Source organism: Numida meleagris, chromosome 2 (assembly GCF_002078875.1).
Source record: "Numida meleagris isolate 19003 breed g44 Domestic line chromosome 2, NumMel1.0, whole genome shotgun sequence".
Lineage (NCBI taxonomy): Eukaryota > Metazoa > Chordata > Aves > Galliformes > Numididae > Numida > Numida meleagris.
In genome coordinates, this window is record NC_034410.1 from 3,650,925 (window position 1) to 3,676,118 (window position 25,194).

The following is a 25,194-nucleotide window of genomic DNA, read 5'->3' on the forward strand; positions in this document are numbered from 1 at the left end:
CTCTCGGCCCCAGGACTGCAGGAGATGAAAGCTGTTGCTGACACCTGTCAGGAGAGTCACACACTTCAGCAAGTGATAATCATGGAACAAATGAGTGAATGGTTAATATCCACCCAGCTACCAGCATGGTCACCAGAGGAAACATTGAAGAAATAGACCAAAAAATGGAAAATATTTGGAAATGAATCCAGATTTTAGTGCAAGTTTGATATGCATAGTTCTGAGTGAAGGCTGTACCCACTGGAGCAATGTGAGATTTTTTTTACTCCTCCCATTTTCTCCAACTTTTGTGAGAAAAGTGCCCCCCAGGCTCAGTACCCACAGGCGCTCTTGGAACAATGGCAACCTGGGCTGAATTCAAGACAATGTACAGAAAATCATTACTCATTGCTGCTAGATGTTTTTATGGACCTGCTCAACCTATCCCTTGAGTGTCCTACAGATATTAACACACGAATCCTCCTGCTTCCTTCCTCTAAAAGGCTGTTATTGCCCAGACTTTAAAAGTACGGAAGCTGAGGCCAAGAGGTGAATAGACTGGCCAAGATCTCATAGGAAACCTGGGATCTTTATGCTCTGGGCGCTCCTGACCAACAAAACCGTAGCCTGGCTTCTTGCCCGTAGCAGATAAGAGGGCGGAAAGGCTTGAGTCATGGTTTAAAGAGGACTTTATGGGAGGAAAGCTTTAGGGCAGCGTAGGGATGGCGTATCTCCACCACCACAGGAGACCCCATGAGCACGTGGTGGGGTGAGACCTCTCCCTGTGCAGAAGCCCCTGTATTCCACATCCCAAAGCAATTACGCAGCAGCCTGGTGGAGACTTCTGCACTTTTATTTGTATTAAGACTATTAGAAAACCAGGTGCTGTTGTCTTTTCCTATCCAGCTGACTAAAATTCAAAGGCTGAATAAACCCCCCTGCATACTTCACGATGGCTTTGCTTTGTTTAACATTGGCACAGGTGTAAAGTTCACTATCTCAGACTCTGCTCTGGCTGCTTCCCCAAGATGGCAGTGGAAATTAGTTGCTGGCTGGAAACTGGGCTTGTGCTGTCTGATTTTCATTAGCACTAACGAGTGTTAAGCAGCTGACGTCCTGCTTCGGAAAATGACTGTATCTCTGAGTATTCAGCCCAAAACGACATACATGCAGAGCAATGGGCTCTGCAGCCCTGGCTCTCAGTTCCACAAAGGGATTTAATTGTCCTGGGCTTTTCCTGCTTTGGTCTGTTTTGATGATGGTGACATTTGATAACAACCTTGTGTGTTATTCAGAGCTTGCTTTCCCAGCTCCCTTGGTCACACCAGAAATCAATTTGTTTTTTATTATTTAAATAAACCTGTGCCTCCTGGAGCTCAAAACTGTATGCAGAGTCTCCCTTTGGTTTTAATATGGTTTTATGGGCCTCTCCACACCACAAGGAACAGCCCCGAAGAGTGAGCAGTGCTGCAAAGTCCAACACCTCGTAGTGCTGGAAAAGTACCCCAAATGTGGTTTTTTTTTACAAAAAAAAAAACCTCAACAGTGATGGTTTTTCCCCAGTTAACCTCAGGATGTTGAGTTGCAGTTTTCGGGTAGTTCAGAGGTTCTGGGAGAAGGTGAGCAAGAGACCTGTGAATTGGCGAAGCTGGGGACCTGGCAGAAGATCCACCAGAGAGCCTGTCCCCATTTCATCTGGCAGCCACTGGGACGTCCCATGGAGCAAAGTGCTTGGGGCATTCCCTGCCTACAGCTGGGCTTCACTTCCCTCATCGCAGCTGGAGGTACCGAAGAAATAATGGGGGCAAGTGGGGAGCAAGAGAAGAGGCTCATTCTTCTTTGTGGCCCCACTCTGAGTTCCATACTGTCCATGAGGTCCCACCACTTGCTGCACACTTTCGGCTGTCCCAGAAATTTATCAACTGTGTCAAATTGAGGGAATTCATTACTGCATATCACTGATAATGAAGGAGCTGCTTAACAGATAGAGGCATGAGCTCTCACCATGGCAGAGATCCTCTCTGGTGCTGCTGCCCACCCGCCATCCCCACCAGCCTCAGGGCAAGGGCTGATTCATGGTTTTTGCCACACCTCATCACCACCAGACCCAGCAAAATCTCACTGAGCTCCTCAGGTCTAGCAGGGCTCACATTCAGCTCATTGCCACCAGCAGACAGAGCCCAGAGGGATTGCAGCACTGAGTGTGGGGATGGTTCCGTTCCCTCCATAGCTGGTGAGCAAGAGGCAATAAATTTCCATCCAGGGGGAAGTCAGACATTATATGTAACTGGGAAACCCAGATGGTGGTGAGTAGAAGGACTGATGCTGCAGAAAGACCAGAGAGATGAATAATAAGGTAAGTATCTCAGCTAAATGGCAGCTGTGAGAGGCAGAGCTTGAAACCTTACGTTTTTCAAGAGCATGTCCTAAGACAAAGAGTATTTAGTGACAGGCCAAGGGGACAGCAGTCAAGAAATTGGTGTTTTTTTTCAATCTGTCTTAGTTAGAAAAATAAAGCCCATGTAGATAGACTGGAAATGGCAAGTGCCAAGTAAGGAAATGCCTGAAGAGTCTGAATACAGAGAGAGCAGCCAGGATGGAAACAGTCAGTTTGCTTTTGCAGTGAGCGGCAGGGATGGCTTATCACAGTGCTTTAATCATTTGTGTTGAAGAAACAAAGACCACAACTCAGAGCTCCATATATCCAAAAAGATCGTTCGTGCATGAAAAATTGGTAGTGGGAGGGATTGAATGAAGGGCAAGAGATGAGGAGAGGCAGACACCAGGTTGTGTGAGGGAGGACCAGATCTCACAGAATCATAAAATCATAGAATCATTGAGGTTGGAAAAGACCTCTACAGTCAACCCGTCAACCCATCCCCACCATGCCCACTAACCATGTCCTTCAGTGCCACTGTCCACCATGTCTCCTGCACTGCTGCCAAATTACAGAAGGCAAAACAGATTCTCTTGGACAGATTTCCTGACAGTGAGAGGGAGCAAAGAAGGTATTCATGGGGAGATGTGAGAAGGAACAAACAACACATCCATCACAAGGACATAACGGTGTCCTCTCCAGTGAATGACACGGGGCAAGCTGTGCCCATCCAGGCTGGTGGAGCTGGAGATCTAGCCCCAGGTCAGGGGTGTCTGAGCAGAGCCCCATCTCTGGACCCCTTCTTCCAAGTTCAGGAGTTTCTGGAGAGCTTTGAGCAGGCTGGGAGGAGACCAAGGATGCTGATCTGGCTCAGGAGCAGGTTGTGTTGCCCCTTTGTGTTATGAACTCTGGTAGAACAGGACACAATCCTGCTAGAATATTTCCAGAACCATCTTGTGACTCTGCCACTGGCTGTCCTCAGTGGAGGAACAATAACCCCATTTGACAAAACTCATGTTGGCTCTGCCATTTTGATGGATGCTCTAAGAGAATGATTTCATCCTTAGATAAATAACTGCATCCTGAGATTAGTTATTACTAGAGGACATGGACCAAAGCGCCAGGGTGAAAGGATCCCAATTTCCAGTTGTACTTCTTCACCTTGGTTTCCCTATGTATAATGCAGGGCAAGGATGTTGCCTCCTCTGACAGTGCAGAAACTGTCTGTGCTATGTAAACCTTGGGAGATATGGGGCAGTACAAGCAAAAATCTTTCTCTGTCCTCTATACACACTGAAATCTCACTTGGAGGAGGCAAAATCATGAAGCAGCAAGTATGGAAAAGAGATAAATTATTTTAAGACAAGTGTTCGACTTCCAGAAGCCAGCAGAGATTGTTTAACAACAGATCGAACGTGTCCTCTGTTCCACGCTGATCGAAAAACCTAAAAAAAGCAGTAATTGAGCACTCATGAGCACTTTTTCCTACTTTAAAATGGAATTTAATTAAAAACTGAGACACAGAGGTTCGTCTAGCTCAGTGGGATGTTGGCCACTGCCTAGCAGAGCATTTGAAGACATGGTGAAGTCCCAGCTGATGGCTCTGAAATACCAACTCCCAGGTCTTCGAGCTCCCTTCCAACTCAAACTGTTTTATGGTTCTATACTGTAGCTGAAGGTGATGGAATATCAGATTCCTGGTGGCTCAGGGACCCAGCAGGGGAAAATCAGCGGCATTTAATGCGTCTGCAAATCAGACTGCCTCTCGCATGCATTCTCCCAGTGCTGTTCCCCTCAAGACCTGGTCTGCTGCATCTCCAGCCCAAAGCTCAGACCCCAAACCCATCACACCTGTGCTTTCCTAAAGGGACCCTGGCATGGGGAATGTCATAATTAACACTGCCTGTACACTGCTGAAATGTTAATGTTTCTATTAACACTCTTTATTGACTTGCTTTTAACACCGCAGGTGGCTTTTCAATAGTTCAGGCTTGATTTAAATCACATCTCCTGCTTATTGCTTTAATTATGGAAATGGCCAGAGCAAGGGAGCATGTTTTTTGAGCCTGGATCTCACAACAAGCAGGAGGGAGGCAAGGCTGTGAGGCATTGTTTTCAGAGTGGATATGAGAGGAGCAGGACCTGGGAGGACCCCACCATCCCAGTGTGGGATGGGGTGAGATGGATGAGATCCAACCTCCACACCCAGTGCCTCTTGGCTCACAACCAGCCCTTGCTTTCCACCACATCCATCTCTATCTCATCACCCGCGTCAGAGGCATTTCCAAGCTTCTCCTGGGCCTCCCCAAACATGTTCTCCTCCCCTGCATCCCTCCACCAGTGCTGGCCTTTGAGTTGTAGCCTTTATCCCCTGGTTTCATTTGCATTACCATTCATCAAATGTAGCCCTTGTGCTACCTTGCAAAGTTGTGAAGAATGAAGCCAGCGATGGAGCAGCCAAAGCATGGAGGCTGCATGCCCCCAGTCATGTTTTGGAGGCAGCCATTCCTCCAACAGTGGGTGAAGCAGGTCATTAAAAAGTGAAAATGCTCAAAAAAAAGTTCAGAAAGCAGCAACCCTTCCTCTCACTCCTTCCTGCTCGGGTCCTAAATCACAACCTCATTACCAATGTGCTGGGATGCTGTTATTTATGGTAGGTATTTTTGGTGCTGCCTCTGTTATGGCTGTAAATTTGTATTGTCCTGGCTGAGCTGACACCCTGCCAGAAAAGTTTGTTGTGGGATGAACTGTTATCCCAGTGTGGGGCTGTGGGGTGGGTGGTGACATGTGGGAGGGGTTGGCAGGGGCTCTGTCTATTCTGTTAACTCTGGATGGAAGGTATCTGTGTGGTCTCAGGTTCCTTTCCATGGTCACTGTCATGTGAAGGGGCTGCTTGGCTCAAGAAAGTATCGTCCTCCGAGCACAAATGTGGGAGGAGGAGGGGATGAGTTACCATGGGTATCTCCACGGGTGCAGCCTGGTTCTTTCCAGCAAGTCACGACCTATAAATCATTTTGACAAAATAATTAAAGCATATGTGTGCTATAATTTATAATACTGCCTCTCGCCTCTAACACCCTAGACCATAGTGCCTCTGGATTGAGTGAGGTATAAAAATAAGGGAGAACAAGTCCAAGATACAGATGAGAACCTGAATGCTTGCCCTTGCGATGCTTATCTCTCCATCCAGAAGGATGCCAGAGCAAAGGCTCTGCTCTGCACTGACATTGCTATCATTTGAGTGACTATTATAGGTGAGGTCTGCTGTGATCCATCTCTATCACTACTGTCAATGAGCGGGACTTGGTTTTACAATTTGGTTTTACAATTTGGTTTTACAATTTGGGAGGCATTGGAATGGGCTGCCCAGGTTGGTGGTGGGGTCATCGTCCCTGGAGGTGCTCAAGAAAAGAGTGGATGTTGCACTGAGTGACATGGTCTATAGTGGTCACAGGCATGGGGGGATGGTTGGACTAGATGATCTTATTGGTCTTTCCAACCTTAATGATTCTATGACTGGACCCACCACGTTACCTGACCAGGAGCCATGGGGAAGACAGCATACAAACAGACAGGTGCAAATAGTTCCCTTCTTGAAAGCATACTCATGGGAAATCTTGCAGAGACAATTACGCAAGTGCACATGTGGTTGGAGAGCTTAGCCTGACCTACAGCTTTCACTGACATCATTATTGAAGTTCATCAAACCAAACCCCATGCTGTGAAACCCCATGCATCAGGAAGATGTTTGCCTCTTGGCGTTGCTTGACACAGTCATAAAAAAGAGAAATGGAGTCACTTAGCATCAGGCTAATCCTTTGGGTAGAAGAGCTTTTGTCCTGAGGGTTTGGCAAGAAGGTAATGAGGAAAGCCTAGACAGGAGGCAATGGCTCCTTGTCAACATGCAGTGGTGAAACGCTTTGAGGACTTGGAGAGGTTTTATTTTTCTAACCAAGCATTGTGGACCCCTCTGGGGGCTAGTCTAAAAAACTTTAGTAGACCAAAGTGATCATAGGATGCTCTTCCACAGGAGAAGAGTTATGGAATTCAGGCATATTGTCGTGTCTTCTCTAAGAGAAGAAAAACTGTGACTCCTCAAGAGTTTCACCTAGGGCTCTCTGAGGACACACCAGGTGCACCTTGGAGATCCTGGTCCTCTGAGCATCCAGGAAGGACAGCTCAATAAACAGAGAGGTAGCTATGGAGGGATGCGAGATGATTTGGGTCTATATCATTAGTCTTACCCAAATAATTGTTAGGTTGGGGGTTACTTTTAGAAGTTGTCATTTTTTTTTAATTTTTTTATCTAGATGTGATCAGCTCTGCAATATGCACACTCACTTTCCTCCTCCACCCCAAATCATCCACCAGTAAGTGACATTTCAGTGGAGTGGCATCCCACTGGTATACAAATGAAGATTTTACGCACTCTTGGAAGAGGTATTCATCTTTTCATCGTCTTGGAATTCAATTCAAAGATGCAAAAAAATCTTTTTTTTTTTTAATCTGCGAAAGTTGTTTTTTTTTTTTTTTTTTTTTTTGCCTCAACAGATGCTCTATGCAAATGTTGAAATAAGTGTATTAATATCAAGCTCAGCCATCTGTTTAAGTAATTTCTCCAGGGAAAAAAAGATACAACAAGAGTAGCAGGAAGAGATAAAGCTGGGCAGCATGTTTCCATGAGGTACATCCCATCAGATTGCACGGACTAATGAGCCAGGCACTCGCTGCATGGAGCAGCAGAACTGGTGCTGTTCCAGTGAGAGCCCCACGTTCTGCACCTTGCCATGCCATCGCTGTGAGATCACCCCCTATCAGTCATATAAGTTTTAATTCCTGCAAGGCTACTTGGTTTTCCAGTGGATAAAGGTCCTGATCCAGCATCCAAAGATAACAAGCGCAGTTCTCCACCCCAGGATCCCACTGAAGGTGATAGAGAGATACAGGCACTTTTAGGACATGAGTCACCTGCTGTGTTTTAGCCTTGGGATGGACTGAATCATGCTCTGGGGCCTTGGGACAGGCATGCAGGAACATTATAGGGCAAGGCAGGATGACCTTGATGCTGCCTGGGAACACTGTGCAGACGGCCAGATGTCAAACTCTCTCCAAAATCAAGCTGGTGGGCATATTGCTTTCTTCCTCAGCATCCTGCATCCCTGCAGGGGTCCTGTACATCTCTGGCCCCAAGCAGGGCACTGCAATGATCTCTCCGTCACCTGAGTATTTGCTCCTTGACCCTCTTGTGAGCATCTCCCCAGAGATGCAAGCACAAAGCCAGCAATCCTGCCTTGTAGGAGGAGGCCACAGCTCTGCCCACATAATCAGTGCAAAGTAAAGCTCCAGCAAGGCGAAGGCTCATTAAAAATAATCAGCGTCCCTTTCAAGCTCCAGGAAGCAGCTCTATTGAATGAAGATGCTCTGAATGCGTGCAGATTAGGGGAGCAGCTGTGTGGAGCCAGTAAGCCCATGGGGATGGGTGTCCCAACGCTGCACCCCATGCAGCCTGATCCCATCCCTGATCTCCCACCAGCGGTGCCCCAACCTCCATACCCCTCTCTATAAGGCACAGGTGGACATCAGCGTGTGCTGGTATCTTCCAGCAGGAGCAGATGAGAAAAAATGGTTGTTAATGGGGTGTTGTATGCACAGAGCATCTCTTTCCTGTTTCCGACGTGCTTCCTCCATGTCCCAAGGTTTAGGGTCAGTCCCAAGTTCTTATCTCAGTTCTTTTCTGATGGCACTGAAGTGAGAGTGAGGAGAAATAAATCAGTTCAGGCAAGACAGAGGCTTGAATTGGCTCTCATAAATCCTCTCTCTCCAAAAACAGATGGAAGGAACAAACAAACAGTTTGCTGAGCAGCTCTTTTTTTCCTCTCCTCTTCAAAACTTCTCTCTCACAGAAGATTTTGGATTCTAGGTGGTATCCATCAGAAGACCATACATGGATGGCCTCAACCAGCCTGAGAAGATGGGAAAGAATAGTGAGTGGAGTATACCATCATACATTCATCATCTCTACCAACCCCATGATCCTATGGTGGCCACAGCAAGTCATGAATCCCATGGGGGACACCTCATGCTTCTCCACCTATTGATGCCCTTGCCCATGGTGCTTTGGCCAAGGGACAGCCATGCTCTGTCCCTCACTTCCATCTGACTGTATCAACCCAACCTGGATATGATCAGCCTATTCCAGATCTTATTTGATTTTTTTTTCAGCTGCTGGAAAATATCCTCATTTGAAAGGTGCATGAGTTCAGTGACATGTGACCAGCATGGGAGAGAAAATGGAAAACAGATTACAGGCATGGGGAATTGTTGAGGAGACAGCCACAGAAGACAGAGGGATATCTGTAAAGGAGGCTTGATGCTATTAATAAGGAAAGGTAGCTTAATTAGTCGGGCAAATTGATCAGTTTCCCCTGGCTCCTTCCTTTTTTGCAACATCCTTGCTGTATTTACAGCAACACTGGTGCATCTTGAAGTCAGTCCAGGCAAGACATTGATCTCCTTTGCCCAGACATGCAAAAGGGCATTGTTCCTGCCTCAGGATGTGGGTGGTGGAGACAGGTCCCAGTGCTGCCAGATCTCTGCCAGGAACTTACAGATGGGTCCAGTGCAGGGTAGTATTCCACATGTTTCTGGGCAGATCAGTCAAGGCGTTCAGGAAGGTAATGAGGCGTTGAGGAACTCCACTGGGCTTGGCTCCTGGGTTGTTTTTCTCACTTATTTTTGCCTTGGCTCATAGTTCCCTAAACATCCATCTACCCTCAAGGCTCAGGCAGGTCTGCAGAGAATGGTGCCCTTGGCTCACCTTGGGAGGGCATTACTTTCAAAGTTCCACGCTTTCTAGCGCCAAAGAGCACAGTGGGGAGACCCATAGACAATCTCAAGGCTAGAAGTGGATTTGGACTTGCTCAGTCTAACTTCCAAGCAGCCACCATGCAGGAATTGCCATCGATTGCCCATGACTTGCTTGAGGCACAGCAGCCTCTTCTGGAAGGACAACCCACCTTAACCAAAATACCAGAAGACCTGTCCAGTTTTTACCTTGTTTTCTCATAAATGTTCAGTGAGGTTAAAGCTGGAAGGTGCTAATGACCCATTTGGGGAAGATACATTTGAAGCTGCCTGTAAGGGTAGATAAACACAGTATTTTGGTATGCAAGGGTGGGAATCTGGTCCTTTTCATGAACTGCCATTAATCCACATGGTAATTTCCCCCATTTGGAAAGCTGAAACATCTACTTCATTCTTGGAACCATTGCCCCATAGCACTGACATCACAAAAGCCTTTCCAAGGATATGAGTAAATGACACTTAATTCTGAGGAAAACAGCACTAGTGGGATCCCACATCATGTCTAGAGTAATACATCAGGAGAAATGAAGCTCGTAGCTGAGGAATGCAGCTGACAGTGCAGTCCCTCTCCCATTTCTCCCCATGCTGTTGGGAGAAACTGGCCAGTGGTTATTTGTACCTTATATCATTGCTCTAGGTGCCTATCACAGCATTAGATTCATAGAATATCTCGAGTTGGAAGGGACCCACAAGGATCATCGAGTCCAACCTCTGGCTCTACACAACATTGCCCCAAAATCCAAACCCTATGCATGAACACATTGTCCAAATGCTCCTTGAACTCCACTTTAAAACCCTTTCAAATTAAAAGAGAGGAGATTTAGGTTAGATGTTGGGAAGAAATGCTCTACTCAGAGTGCAGTGAAGCCCTGGCACGTTCTGCCCAGAGATGCTGTGGATGCCCCATCCCTGGAGGTGCTCAGGGCCAGGTTGGATGGGTCCCTGGGCAGCCTGAGATGGTGCCCATGATAAGGGGGTTGGAGCTGGATGATCCTTAAGTTCCCTTCAAATCCAAGTCATTCTATGATTCTGTGATTCAACGATTCTGGTGTTTACCAAAAGCATGTCACCAGAGGTATAAAAAAAAATAATTAAAAATTAAAAAAAAATTAAAGGAGCATTTTTCACCTCCGGCACACACAAGAATAGCAAAGACAGCACTGAACAGAAGCTGCACTGTGCTTGGAGCAGTTTCCCCTGGCCAGGCAGGGTGTGATGCTCCTTTCCAAGTCTCAGAGTGCTTTAGTGTTGAGTCCATCCTCCCTGTGGATGCTGATGGCCATTGCCAGAAACCCAACAGCTCTACTCACAGCCAAGCACAGACCTGTGCAAACCTTGTCGCACAAAGCACAAGCCCCATTTGCTTTTGCAGGCTCGAGGGTCAGCGGTCTTGAGACTGTTTTTGTCCCTCAATTTGCACAAGGGTGGGCTCTTTGCACAAGAATGGGAGAGGTGAGCCTGACCAGAAGAAAGGTGGCAGCTACAGCACCTGGTACATTGGCATTTTGGGTCTGGGGATACCCAGGCTCCTGTGGAGGAAGATGTTTGCAGAGAGCAAGGTTTTGCCATCCATCTCCCTGAGCCAATGGGACCTGGGCTGCCCTACAGCTTCTCCTTTGGCGTCTTGAGACAAATCATTTTGACCCAAACTTCCAAAGTCTTTAGAGATTAAAACAAGTGGTTTTGTGATCCTGATAAACACCAGATAGCATCAAGCAAGTTTCATTTCAGCTCCTCACAAGGAGTTGCCAGTTGGAGACCAGAACCAGGGTAAGGCACTTAGAAAGCCCACGGCCCCGAGGGGTGCGACAAGCTATCTAACTATGGACACCTACCCTTGACCACTTTGCACTGAGTTCTCAGTGATCAAAACAGGGACTTCTGCAGGGGTGATTCATCTGACCTAATTTGGATGCCTCCCTTTCAGTGTTCACTTGACTTGCAAAGGGAGATGACACAGTGAAATCCAGAGCTGGTGCAAGGGGAAAGGAGATGCATGCAGTAAAACAGCTCAGCAGAGCTCTGGACCTCTGAGCACAAGAAGTATTAGGATGTTCCCTAACACTGGGGTCCATAAATATTAAATAAGCTGCAGCAAAAAGGAGAGCAGTGTCTGTGCTGTCGGCTCCCTGGGGCAGGGAGCAGGAACCAGGACATTGTGTGCATCTCAACACAGCCCTGTGCTGGGCACAAAATGATCTGAAGGCTTGGACGGGCTGCACCAAGCGTTCCTTGGGGGCTTCTTCTTTCACACAGCAGTTCTTTGACAGAGGCTGGCCCTGAGGTTTCATGCTTGTTGTCTGGACCAAGATACTTAGCAAATTCCATGTAGCTAATTATACTCTAGCTCAATGCCTCATCGCCTCTGGTGTTGTTTCTTATGCTAATTAACAGTACCCAGCAGGGTAGTGTGCATCCTCACGGTGTCTTGTTCTCCCTCACCGTGGGTGAGAGATGAAGACAACTGATGGGAGCTCTTCTCTGTGTTGGGAGATGGGTCCAAGTTCATCACACAGCCAGGTTTGCTGCAATCATTCTTTTTTTTTGTGGCATTAAAAGACAAAAAATATCCCTTATCATGACCTGGCAAAGAGCAGGAACACACACTAGATGAGTTATTGTGTGGACAGTTGGCCCTCCCTTCCCTTGGGGTCCTGTCTTTTGGCCAAGTTCCCTGTGCCACTGGCATGGGGGTCAGCCTCTTCTCCCAGGATGAGAGGGAATGGCAACAAGTTGTGCTAGGGGAGGTTCAGGTTGGATATTAGGAAAAACTTCTTATCCTAAAGCTTGCTTGGGCACTGGTACAGGCTGCTCAAGGAGACGGTGGAGTCACTCTCCCTGGAGGTGTTCAAGAAATGTGGAGATGCGGCATTTTAATGGGCATAGTATAGTGGGCATGGTGGAGTTGGATTGGGTTGGACTAGATGATCATAGAGGTCTTTTCCAACCTTTATGATTCTATGATTCTGTGATTCCCACTTTGCAGCCTTTACCTGGGCTGAGCAGCTCATTTTGATCATTAGTGTTCATTAATTTATTTGATCTGGATCAATCTTCTCCTGGTCCTGAAAATGCTACTTCAGCTGGCAGCATCTGGAGCCCATTGGTGGCATATGAAATCCAAACAGTGCTGATACAGGAACAGGTGGGGGATGAGCAGCTGCCGCGTTTGCTGCAAACCATTGCATCTTGCCTTGGGAGGAAGGGAATGGAGGATGATCTCCAGCTGCTGTAATCCCAACATCTCCATGGCATGGAGCATGCAAACAGTGGCATGGGGCACAAGGAGGACTCGTGTCCAGCCACAGCCCTAAAATCAAGATGCCCCAAACCCTGATGGGTTGGAAAATTAGTGGGACATGAGTGGATTCCTGGTCCTATGTGCTTCAAGCCCACCTGCAGGGATGTCTCCAGCGTGTCCAGAAGGAGCTGGACACACCCTGTGAGGCACTTGAACTGCACGTCCCTTCTCTCCACCAGGAGATCATGGAATCATATTATCAGTTGTTGGAAGGGATGCTTAAAGGTCATCCAGTCCACTCAGACCCACATTACTTGGATGCTGATCCCTCAGGCTGGATCTGCAAGGAACTGGCCGTTTTCATCAGCTAAAATCCAGCCTAACAGCCCCTGGGATCCTGCGTGGTGAGAAATCCCCCAGTTATAACCTGCAGTTTCTTAAAGCTCACCAATATCCTTGGACACCTCTAGCATAGGGAGACCCAGGGAAACCCACTCTGCCTCACTGTCTGGCTCAGAAAGCCACAGCACAACAGATTTTTCTTTTCTCCTCGGATGAAACAAACCCCATGGTGTTTTCAGCACAACTAATTCCATAATGACGGCGATCTCCCCTGCCTCCCACGTAGCCCAGGAAGGTGCCAAGCATCATTAGCGTGCTGATATACATTGTTATTGCATGATCAGCTGGATCTTCCCGGGGAAAACGAGCTGAATTAGGCAGTCTTCTTCACTGGAATAGCAGAGACCAGTGGGGATTTCCAGAAGAGAGATTGTTATAAAAGGAAAATCCATATGACACCATCAGGAACAGCCTTAAAAGACTGCTGTCATCTGAAAAATGTGCTGGTATACCAAAAAAGGGTCTGTACATCTCCCTAACACACATTTATGCAGCTGTGAAAGTGAAGAGGCTCTGTCCTTCAGACCTCCTATGCTTCTTATGCCATTACTCTCGCTCACTGAATGGTTTTGTTCACCTCTTCACTCCAGGGCTGAATATAAACCCATGAGGGTTTATGCAGCACTGTTTGCACTGAATAAGGAATATTAGGACATTAGAAAAAAATTCTTCTCAGAAAGAGTGGTGATGCACTGGCACAGGCTGCCCAGAAATGTGGTGGGGTCACCTTCCCTGGAGGTGTTCCAGAACCGTGGAGATGTGGCACTGAGGATCGTGGTCAGTGGGCATGGTGGGATGGGTTGGGGTTGGACTTGGGGATCTCAGTGGTCTTTTCCAACCTTAATAATTCAATGATTCTATGAATTGAAATGTTCTCATGTCTCTGTGCCTCACCTTGGCCACAAAAAGCCTGGACAGCCCTGGTACTGTGCCTGGAGAGACTGAACACAGCCCCCAGAGTCCTGGTGAGATCTGAGCATGACACTCTGCCCCTTGGACATCCCAAGTCGACAGGGAATGGTGGTGATGGGAAGTGATGTGGTGCTTGGAACTGGGGCCATCAGAGCCTGTTCTCTGTCCTGTTATTCCAGAGTAATATTAAAGAAGTATCTAGATTAAAATAAATAAATAAATAAAAAACAACTGAATTGGCTGTTCTGCTTTACAGGATAAGGTGGATTTTATAGGGCCACTCCATGTTGATGACATGAGTGATGAGACTTCCGGGGACTGCTGGTACAGACCATGGGTGGCCTTCAACATCTGACCTCTGGGAAAATAGGAGGCTGCTCTGGCAATGTCCTGAGGCAGACTCCTGGAGTAAGGTCTTCAAGGAAGATGAAATATATAAAGTCACATTACCGATGCACCGCCACTGAAACGTGTACTGAGGGAGGAAATCTCACCTCCAGGACCTCTAATGTAATCCCTTTCCTCGTGACCGAAATCAAAAGCCAATGACTGGAAATGCAGCTGAGAAAGGCTTTAACTTGCAGCCATTAAGTGCTGAAAACTGACACACCTGGTGATTGATAGTACCACGTGGAACACCTCTTTCATTTCTTACAGTCGCCAGTGATAACAGCCTCTGTTGGCTCTGATTTCTGAGCTGCCTTTCCTGGATCAGGAGCACATGTTTCATCCATCCCCTCCTGAGATCCCCGTGGTACAGCTGCATGCTGATGTTCCCATGTACCCTTCCAGACCCTCTTTGCTCATCTGCTCAGTTTCGCTACCTTGGAAGCACTGGCCTGTACATGGGATGCATGAATGTTCACAAAGACACTGTCTATTATTAATAAGTTTCTATAACTGTGTGAGTGTCCCCCCTGCTCCCTGCAAAATGAGCCCGCAGTGCAGACTTTGCATTGCTTCCCTTGGATAGATTTCCCCTCTCCGAAGAGCACAATGGAAATGAGTGTCCAGAGGCATGTAGAGAGAAGAGGGATCAGATCACTCTTTAGCATCCTCCTTTGCCTGTGATCAGAGGTGTTTTCTAAGCAATGGCTGATCAGTTAATTTGAAGTATTACATGAACGATTCCTGCTCACCATGACCATCGTTCAATAGCTTGAAGAGCAATGTCTGCTCACACCGTGTTCATTAGAGAGATGGATGTTTCTTAGGACATCATCCTAATAAATCCACCACTCATGCTTATTATGAGCGCTTGGTGTTTGTCAAATGCTTTCTGAAGAACTTTGGTTCAGTGAGCAATGTTGGTGGTAGGTGGAAGGTTGGACTAGATGATCTTGGGGGTCTTTTCCAACCTCAATGATTCTATGATTTATAACTATCCTCACTTTACTGTGAGGGGACAGGGAAGAGCAGACCATAGGTAGAGTCAGCCCAGAGCTGGGATTAGCTCTGAAGTCATGATTCCAGCACGCTGCCTTTCCTGTGGTTCATGTGGGAAACAGGAGGACAAGGTAGTGTTTGGGGGGAATCTTTTTTCTGGAGAAACAATGGCCTTCCCAAGGTACCACCGAGAATTTATCTTTTTTTTTTTTCCAATTTTCAGCACTCCCAGGCTGGGTTAATTACCTCCTGTGCAAGCAGCAGAGCTGCCTCTGAAGCTATGCTTTCAGATCACTTTGAACAATGGCACAGCAATTGCCCAGGGCTTTCTGTTGGAGCAACTGAATAGAGAGAGCTGTTAGCTTCTCCTGTAAACAAGTTCCCACAGGCTTCATTGCACACACATCCAGAAAGCCATCACAAGGCAGAGATGTGCACACAAGATCTGTCCCACATTTCTGATGTCCACTTCCACATCTCTGGTGTATGAGCGATGTGAAATCCCTGTTGGGTGCTGAATGGCCCTGGGCATGTTTTACACTTGTATGCATTGAAAGAAGAGGGGATAATCTCTAAAGCACTGGTTGGTTGGACTATATAACCAGTGGTTTACACATGCAGATCCCTCTTTCTCACAAATGGCCAACTAAAAGGTATCACATCAAACTCCCCTTTATATATCATTACCATCACTTGCTCTGCCCTGTAGAATCATTAAGGTTAGAAAAGACCACTAAGATCACCTAGACCAACTGTCTACCTACCACCAATATTCCCCCCTCAGTGCCACGTTCCTTGAACATCTCCAGGGACAGTGACTCCATCACCTTCCTGGGCTGCCTGTTCCAGTGCCTGACCACTCTTTTGGAGAAGTTTTCCCATGTAGCCACCCTAAACCTCCCCTGGCACAACTTAGGGTAATTCCCTCTCATCCTATCAATTCAGAAATTGATGTCTGTTCCCAGTATTTGCCACCCCAGACCATAGTCAAGAAATAGTATAATGCCTTGCTGCCTTTTTGGAGAGATGCAATTGCAGAGCTGTCAGCAATTAGACAGATTAATTCCTGATTACAGAGTAGAATACAAGCCAGTGACTTCTCAAATCTGACAGTCAGCTGTTTTAAGCTGTAAGAAAAAAATCCTACTCATACAATTACTGAGATCCATCTAAAATAACAGGAAGATTTAGCCCTCTCTCCTGGGAGTGATTCTCCATTCACTGACTTTTCCCTCCAATCACTTCTGTGTGATCCTTTGGGTTGGGATACACTTCCTTGGACTCCAGGGACTTGGATGAGGCTTTCAGGGTGAAATTGTCCAAGGTGTCCAGTTGTCAGCCACCAGATCAAGCTGCCCATCCAACCTGGCCTTGAACACCTCCTAGGATGGGGCAATTGGTTGATGCAGAATTCCTTGGGAAAAGTCAAGTGAGAAATTCATTTAGTATAATCTTTAGATGAACATCAAGGTGGACTCAGTGTTTTAAATCATGGGAGAGTTGCTGCCACTGGACATATTTCTTTGGTATATCAAAGGGGAAAAAAAGAGAGGAAAAAAAAAGTGCACTGGGTTTATGAGGCTGAGGAAGTGGCTTGGTCAACCCGCTGCATTGTAGTGGTGTCACCGCACGTAAGTGGGCTGGTTTATATTGATTCATAGAACCATGCAGCATCCCGAATTGGAAGGGACCCACAAGGATCACTGAATCCGACCTTTGGTTCCACACAGCATCACCCCAAATCCAAACCCTATGTCTGAGAGCATTGTCCAAACACTCCCTGAGCTCTGGCAGCTCAGGGCTAAAGTAGAATTATGCCATGCGGCACTCATTTTGGACATCTCTGTCACTGGAATTCTTTCCCATCATTTTATTCCTGTGCGTGGCAGAGCTAAGCTGCTCTGAGAGCTCGGGTTATTTTTAGACAGCCGCACAGCCAGAGATGCCCTTTCAGTAGCCAAAGTAAGAGGACACCAAATGGTCCTGACCTTTCTCTCCAAGGCCCCATGTTGGGCCCGTGCATTGAGCAGAGCAGAGGGTGGAAGGAGGGAAGGAAGGAATTTGTGTGTATTTGCTTGGCAGGCTGCCCTTGCCTGGGGATCGAGTTTATATAAAGAAGGTGAGGACACTGCTTGAGGATGAAGGTTTCTTGGCCATCACAGGGTTCGTGAGCTCAACTGTCAAGGTCACAGGCTTGAAAATGCTTTCAGAAACCTCCCCAGGAGGGCTTATGGAAATGCTTCTCCTCATCTCACCCAGGTGTTAACCTGAACATGCCCAGCTATGCTACCTATAGGCAATGTTACCTATAGATTGTCCTTTTTTTTTTTCCAGAGTCCTTACAATAACCCTGTGCCCAAGCAGTGACATGGTTCTACATGCATGCAAGCCATTATTTTACAAAATAGCAAGGTGTTGATTCCTGCTTGCAGACAGGAGTCCTCAGAGGAAGATGAAGAAAGTCCCACACTCGTTCTGCCTCATTCAGATCTTCAGCTGCCCTTCTTCTCTGAATCCAGTCTCACTGCTTTGACGTGCTGTGTTTATTCCCTCAATACTCAACGCCCATTGTGAAGCTCAGCTGTCACAGCTGGATGCTGACGTGACCCACACCAGCTGGATAACATCTGGACCTGGTCTGCAGGGCAGTGTTCAGCAGCCAGGTAGCTCTGCCCTGCTGTATCCTGGAGTCACGGAGTAATAGAATGGCTTGAGTTTGAGGAAATGGCCATGGACAGAGACACCTCCCACCAGCTCAGGTTGCCCAATACCCATCCAACCTGGCCTTGAGCACCTCCAGGGATGGGGCATCCACAGCTTCTCTATGCAACCTGCACCAGCTGCTCAACATCTCCATGTAAGGAATTGACCCCTTCCCTTCCTATCCACCTAGATGTGATTGTACCTGGTTGAGCACAAGAACTGTGTCAGCCTTGAGCTGCCTGGGACCATCGCTGCCTTTTCAATGGGATAGGGAAACAAATCACTGCCATCCTCCCTGTGCATCCCGCAATCCAGATAATTAATACCAGCGGGCTCCATGTCGGCCCAGCTCTCACTGGGATGCAAAAGTCACATTAGGAGCGAGCTCACCATGCCTGGAGCTGTTCAGACAATGAGGCCAGATCCCCTCCACGGCAGTGGGAGGAGAGGAGGAGGTGCCACCACCATCCGCCAGCTCTCCCAAGCATAAGGACGCCTTTGTTTGCTTTGCCTTCAGCTGCCCATTACCCAGAGGGCACGAGCCAGGAGATGGCAGAAAACTGGGATTTTCAAACAGTTTCTGAGTCAGACACAGTGGGAGAGGGGAGGGAAGATTTCCTGCACTCAGAGAGGCTGAAATAGACAGTGTTGGGAGCAAGCAGTGCTAGCCTCGACCGAGGGCAGGAATCTCACTGGTAAGCACACATGCCACACAAAGACTTGGGGAATTTGGGGTCTACTTGGATATTTTCCCCCAGATCCAGCCCAGGCAGTGCCTTGCATGTACCCCAGCCCAGAGGTAGCATCGCCTTCAGCACTGCATTGGTGGAGCTGCACATGTTCCTACAGGGACGTGCAAACCTATTGCATTACCTTCCATAGGGATCCACACACCTCATCAATTCTGGTGCACTGATTTTCTATTTCCCCATTAATTTGGACAGAGGTTTTAAATTACATCAAGCACCTCCTCCCTCCCTCCTGTTCCTCCCACACAGTTGTTGTGTGGGACTGGAATTACCTGAATGTTGAGATTTCGTCCCAGTGTCAAAAGGAAGGAGGTGGAAATGCAGTTGATCACCTCCAGGTTTTAATTGATCCTATTTGTCAAGTATAAAGGAGCAAGTGGAAGCCACATGGACATGTGGGATGCTATAAATTAATAGACTAAGTGACAAGGATTTTTAATATAAGGTTGAATTTAAGGTGATGCTGATGTGATCAAGGGAGATTGAGGGCTCTTTTTCCAGGTCCAAGCTGAGGACACCAGCTCTGACTTTGGCTCCATTATGCCCAGCAGTGCAATGGCTGTTCTTGCAATCAGCTTGAAGGCAGCAAAAGCTGCTCCACACCTGAAGGAAGGGATCACGTGCCTGCAATCTTGCTTGATTTTTTCCAACCACATCATCCAGTCTAATAAAAGACAGTAACTCCTCCTCCAAACCTTGCCTTGCCTGAAAACACCCGAGCTCCAACAATGCTTCTCTGACAAAGGGAATGAGTCATTCATCAGAGCAAGCGTTTGTGCTCGAGACCTTCAGAAAAAAAATATATCTGCATATTCATTTATTCTTGTATTTCACTAAAAACATCTGTTTTACATGTGCCAAGCAATAGAAAAGAATCCTGTGCCTTCCTGGAACCCAGAATCTGGGTGCAAGGGGCTGGAATTTGGGCATGAGTAGCAATTTCTTAGCTGTAAGCAGAACAGAGGGAACAAAGCACTCGCTGAAGGACTGCAGCTAGAGCAAGCCCTGGGGAAATCACTGTGACAGAGAGGTGGGTGGAGAGACACCAAACGTCAGGAAACAGCACCCGAAAAGGGACAGCATGCAGATTTCCTGAGCACAACGGGAAATGAGGAAGCTGCTGTAATCTCACATCACAAATATTGAATGTCTGCGTATAAAAAGAGAAGGCCACATGGCTTGGGATATAGCAATATGGCACTGAGGGATGTGGTCATTGGGCATGGTGGTGATGGACTGATGGCTGGACTAGATGATCTTAGTGTTCTTTTCCAACCTTAATGATTCTGTGATTCTATGACAACATTAGAGGTGTGGAGAGCACAAGGTAGGCACGTTGCCCGTGGCAGGAGAGACACAGCTCCCAAAAACCCTTTCAAATTAATGGGTGAACACTTATGTCCTCTAGTCTACAGAGCATGTGGATGCTGTGGCTTCAAATGCATTCCCCAGGATCTTCATGAGGCTTTTTCAGGTGGGATCCATGCTGCTTTGCATAGAATGGTTTGGGTTGGAAGGAACCTCGAAGCCCACCCAGTTCCAATCCCTGCAGTAGGCAGGGACACCTCGAATCGGATCGGGCTACCCAGGGTTCCATCCAGCCCTGAACACCTCCAGGGATGGGACACCCACAGCTCTCTGGGCAGCCTGTTCCAATGCCTCACTGCCCTCTCAGTGAAAAAGGCAATCTCTTAACGCTGTGGTGTGCTCCCAGGACCAGAATGAGGGGAACTGCACCAGCACTCCCCTGAGCAAGGTGTCTTTCTGAGAGCACCTGGAGAAGTAGCGGTTTTTGGTAGCTGCTGTGAGTCTTAATTGCCTCCATCCCAAAGCAGTGACCTCAGCTCCGCAAACCATAAAACACCGCTCGCTTCTGGGGCTTAATGGCGTGTGGCCTGCCAAGGAATCCTTTATCCTTCTCTTAGAGACAATGTGTGGGAATTTATTGGCTTTTTAAAGCTGTCCGATCTTTCACGGAAGGAAACTAATGGAATATCAATGACACCAGGTATTTGTCACGAGTATCATTGGTGCAGGAAATACGGGGCTGGCTCGGGGAAGCTGTGGGCACGAGGATCACTGCACGCAGGTCCAGCAGCAGCTGCGGTCAGACCAAGCTCCTTCGCGGGCTCATCAGTCTCAACCAGACGCATAAAAGCAAAAAGCATTCCTAATTCAGTTAACTAATTTGATTTAAAGCCCCAGTGAGGACGAGGAAACTTGAATTTTTATGTGAGGTTGAATTTAGGACGACCCCTTCGGAGCTGGGAAGAAGAAACTTTGACTGATGTGAAGCACCTTTTCAGAGCAACGGGTCAAAAAAGCCACTTAAAAACATTCACACTGTGATATTTTTATTGGAGTGCTCCTCCTTTTCCTGTTTTTCTAACAATTTGAGCATTATCCAAAAGAAAATGTCACCTAAGAAGAGCCATTATACAGAGGCTGCTCTGAAAGTAGCGCCTCCTATTTTATGATGTTGGTCCACAAAGTCAGAGGCGGATGTTGATGGTGTGGGAGTAGAGGCTGAGCCTTCCTACCAATATTCCATTACATTTTGTTGCCATGTGACAGATGGCAGCAGAGGGGCAGCGTGGCAAAATGGTGACTCTCATGGAAGGGCGTAGGAAGCAAAGGGGTGGAATTGAATTCCTCCATGCGGAAAGATGCCACCCGCTGACATTCTCCAATGTTTGCTAACTGTTTATAGGGATTGAACAGTGGACGTGAGCACAGTGAGGCATGGGTGCTGTGTTTCAGCAGTGGTGATGGGGATAGTGGGTCACATCCACTGGTGCACATCTCTATGAACGCAGCACACAGGCTCTCATTCATTGCTGTCAAAAATGCAGTGCATTTTTGGTGCCCATGTTGAAAAATAACGTTTTGTAGCCTAGAATTTGCTCTATCAAATAGTGTTAGTGTGCTCTTTGTATCTGTTGTCGTTTCCTCGGAAAAAAAATAGGAGGCGTTACTTTCAGAGCAACCTATGCAGATGTTAGTCTTCAGCAGAATGAAGCTGTACAAACACACTACGTGCATACTGGGTCACTTATCCCACCTGAGGTCACGTCCCACATGGTGTCATCCGTCCCATACACAAGACTTGAACCTCCACAGTCTCACCCCGTAGGGCAAAACCAGAGCCCTGCTCAGGTCCCTAAGGCTGAGATGTGTAAACATCCAACACAGAAACTCCAGGTTTTGGGACACGCATCTGTTTTCAGGTTTTCTCACCGATGTTAAATTGGGTTTTCAAGAGCTTCCCAAGGGCTGTGCCCAGCAGCGAGCCTTCCTGAAAATGGTGGAAAAAACTACTCATAAAAACATGAAATGTGCCAGAAAGAAACAAGCAACATTGCTCATTCCTCACATTTTTTGGAGCGGTGGTTGAAGAACAGAGGGAATGGAGGCAAAGGAAAATAAGGCCACTTTCATGCTCAAAAACCACAGAAATGTTTGAGTACCTGAAGCTTCACATTAAATTAGCACCAAGCACGGTGATCTGCTGCAGGGTTTGGATCACAGCTACTGCAAACCTGGGGAGAGAGGTGAAAGGGAAATGCGGGTCTTTATTCGGACCTGAGTCTGAAAACAGAGCATAACACAGCCTGGGATGCTCTGACCTCAGGGACACCCCCGTGGGGAGGCAGTGGGAATTTCTGCAGAGCTTTGACAGTGCAATTAGCAGCAGGTCCCGGGGGACGGGAAAGGAGAGCGGCAGAGAAGGCAGCTGGAAGGCACTGCTTGATTGCTTGTATGCTCTGAGCCGCAGAACCCCCGGTGCTTACATTTGTTTAGGCTTAAAACACTGCAGCCCGTCCCCTGCCTTCAGCCCCATTATGGTACACTGCTGCCTCTGCCAGCATCCCTTCCCCAGCCCATAGGGACATTCATTTTGTTTCGAGCTCCGAGCACTCACGTTGCTTTGTGGGGAAATACGGCTGGGCTGGGAGCAGGGACGGCCCAGCACCACTGTTTCCATTGATTCTGGTGTTTCTTCAAAGGTACCCCGAACTGAAGACCCAAATTATAGAGAATGAGAGGTTCAAAACAGGACGTTGCTCTTGGGTCAGATTGTGTGGTTGCGATTTAAATCCTTAAATCGAGGCATGGCAGTGCTCCAGGTTCACCTTTGAGCTGTCCCCAGATACATCCAGAGTAAGTGCTGGCAGTTCCCTTAACAAAGAGGGAGGGAGGGGAAAGGAGAAAGGCTTGCTGCAGATGCTTGTACGCTGGAATATCACATGAACATGTTTAACATTTTTCCAGTATTATCAGGGGAAAATATCATCCAGGAGGCATAATTATATCTTAGGTTCTCCTTTTTTTTTTTTTTTTTAAAGGGGCTTTTCAAGTGGCTGTTTTGTTTCATTCTTCTCCTTTTTCTATTTTTGAATTACAGCGTTTGCAGAAACAAGAGGAGGATGGCAGCTAACGCGAGACAAAAGTTGTGGGTGCTTGAAGGAGGGAGAGAGAGGAAAGATGCTGCCATTCCTCCCTATCTGGGCAGAAACCAGCATGGCACCATCCACATGCCCTTCACTTTACGCCAGACCACCTATTTTAAGCCTAAGGTCCAAGATCGGAGATATGCTTATAGGCACCAGGAGATGGATCTGTTTGGCAACCGAGTTCTTCCCTGTAGACTGTGATGGGCACTCAGACACCTGAAACACAAAAAGACTTCTGCACCAAAGTAGATGAATTTATGTCTCAATCTAGGAACTGACTCCTACCCGTGGCAACTTGCAAAGAGTTTCTTGCTCAATGATGCATCAGAGGAGAAGACCTTGGGAAGAGAAGAGCTCCCATGATGTGGGCTCCCCCCATCCCAACATGGTTGGGCAATCTGGCCGGACTCGTAGAACCCCAAGTTGGAAGGGACACATAGGGATCATGGAGTCCAACTCATAGAATCATGGAAACTCCCCTTTCCCTGGGGAGCTCCACAACAAGCTGCTTAACGCAACTCATACGAACGGGATGTTTTCCAAACCTCCACCCAGACAGGTGGGATGTCCAACCATGGTCCTCATCTGTCAGCCAGGCTCCAGGGACACTCTCTCTTGTCACTGTCACTGCTTGTAACCACTCTGTGCGGTTCCATACTGCAGCTGGAAGATGGGAGCCAGCAGCACACTGCAGGGATTCATGCGTCCTAAGGCACCTAACGCGGCGTGCCCAGGTTAGGCTCTCCTCCCTGCGGTAATTGGAGGCCTCCCAGAAATAATCAGCAAGGAGATGATGAGTGGTTTGCTTGTTGTCCTGTAATTAGGAGCTTCTCAGCATTTTGGCTGAAGTCTGGTAGGCATTGGCAGGCGTTAATAGGGGATGCTTCACAGGGAGGTTTTACATAATGCACCTCATCACTGGTCACCTGTGGTCATCTGTGGATGGCAGAGGACAGATTCCTCCCCCACGCCAGGATGCTTTCTGTCCTGAAGCATGAGATCTGATTAGAGCGCAGAACCATGAACGCTATTACGGGCCATAAAGTCACTGAGGTATAAAAACCTTTATTCACTGTTTGCAATCCCAGCTCCAGTCGTGGCCTCCTGTGGCACATAGACCCCCTTCAAGGAGGATTTTCCCATTGTTTGTTCCTGAGGTGCAGAGTGGGGAGGATGTTTTCAGCAGTGTTTTTATTCCTCATTCCTTTTACGCGCCCCAACCGTGTTAACCTCTTCAGTGAGAATATGCACTCATCTCCCAGTCTTACAGGGATGTCACTGACCAAAATTAGCCTTGCGCTTTGATGTATGTCAAACGGTGGTTGTGCTAAATGCCTTACTGCCTGCAAAGCAACAGCCCCTATGGAGCCAGTGGCACGACTCACTGGCCTGAAAGCAGTGTGGGCAGCCCCCTCAGCCACCTCAGCTCCTCAGGATTTGCATCTATTCAGGCACACGTCACAGTGATTTCTATTTTTCCTTGCATTTTTTATCTTTTTTTTTTAATAGGAAACTCCTTTTTCATGCTTTCTGGTTTATGAGAATTTCAGAGCTGTGGCTGGATCATGTTTTCAAAATTTCTTCTACATTTACAAGGACTGGGAACTTTCTGTTTGTTTGTTTGTTTAGGAGTGTACTCCATGAAGTTTCAAAAGCAGTGCTGAGGTTGGTGGTAGGGAGAAGACAAGGACCAGATGCAGATCTCATAATAAATTTGGGTGAAAATGCAGCAGAAATACACTGGATGTAAGGATGGGGACTTGCCACTTTGTACTGAAGTGCACAGCCCTGTTCATAAAGCCATGTATCAACATAAGGCCCCGTAAATTGCTGGAAAATACTAGCCCAGATGCTCAGGAAAGAAATATTGTTTTCTTGTCTAATGTTAGATGTTCTTGAGGTGGCACCACTGGGACATGCCACTGCTGAAAACACATGTGGCTGATGAGCATTTGTGACGAACAAAAACTATTGGAAATATATGAATTTGAAGAGTGGACTATTCAGCAGATAAAGAATCGGTTGGATGGTCGCAGCCAGAGGGTTGTTGTCGATGGCTCTATGTCCAGGTGGAGGCTGGTGATGAGTGGTGTCCCCCAGAGATCCGTCTTGGGACTGGTGCTCTTC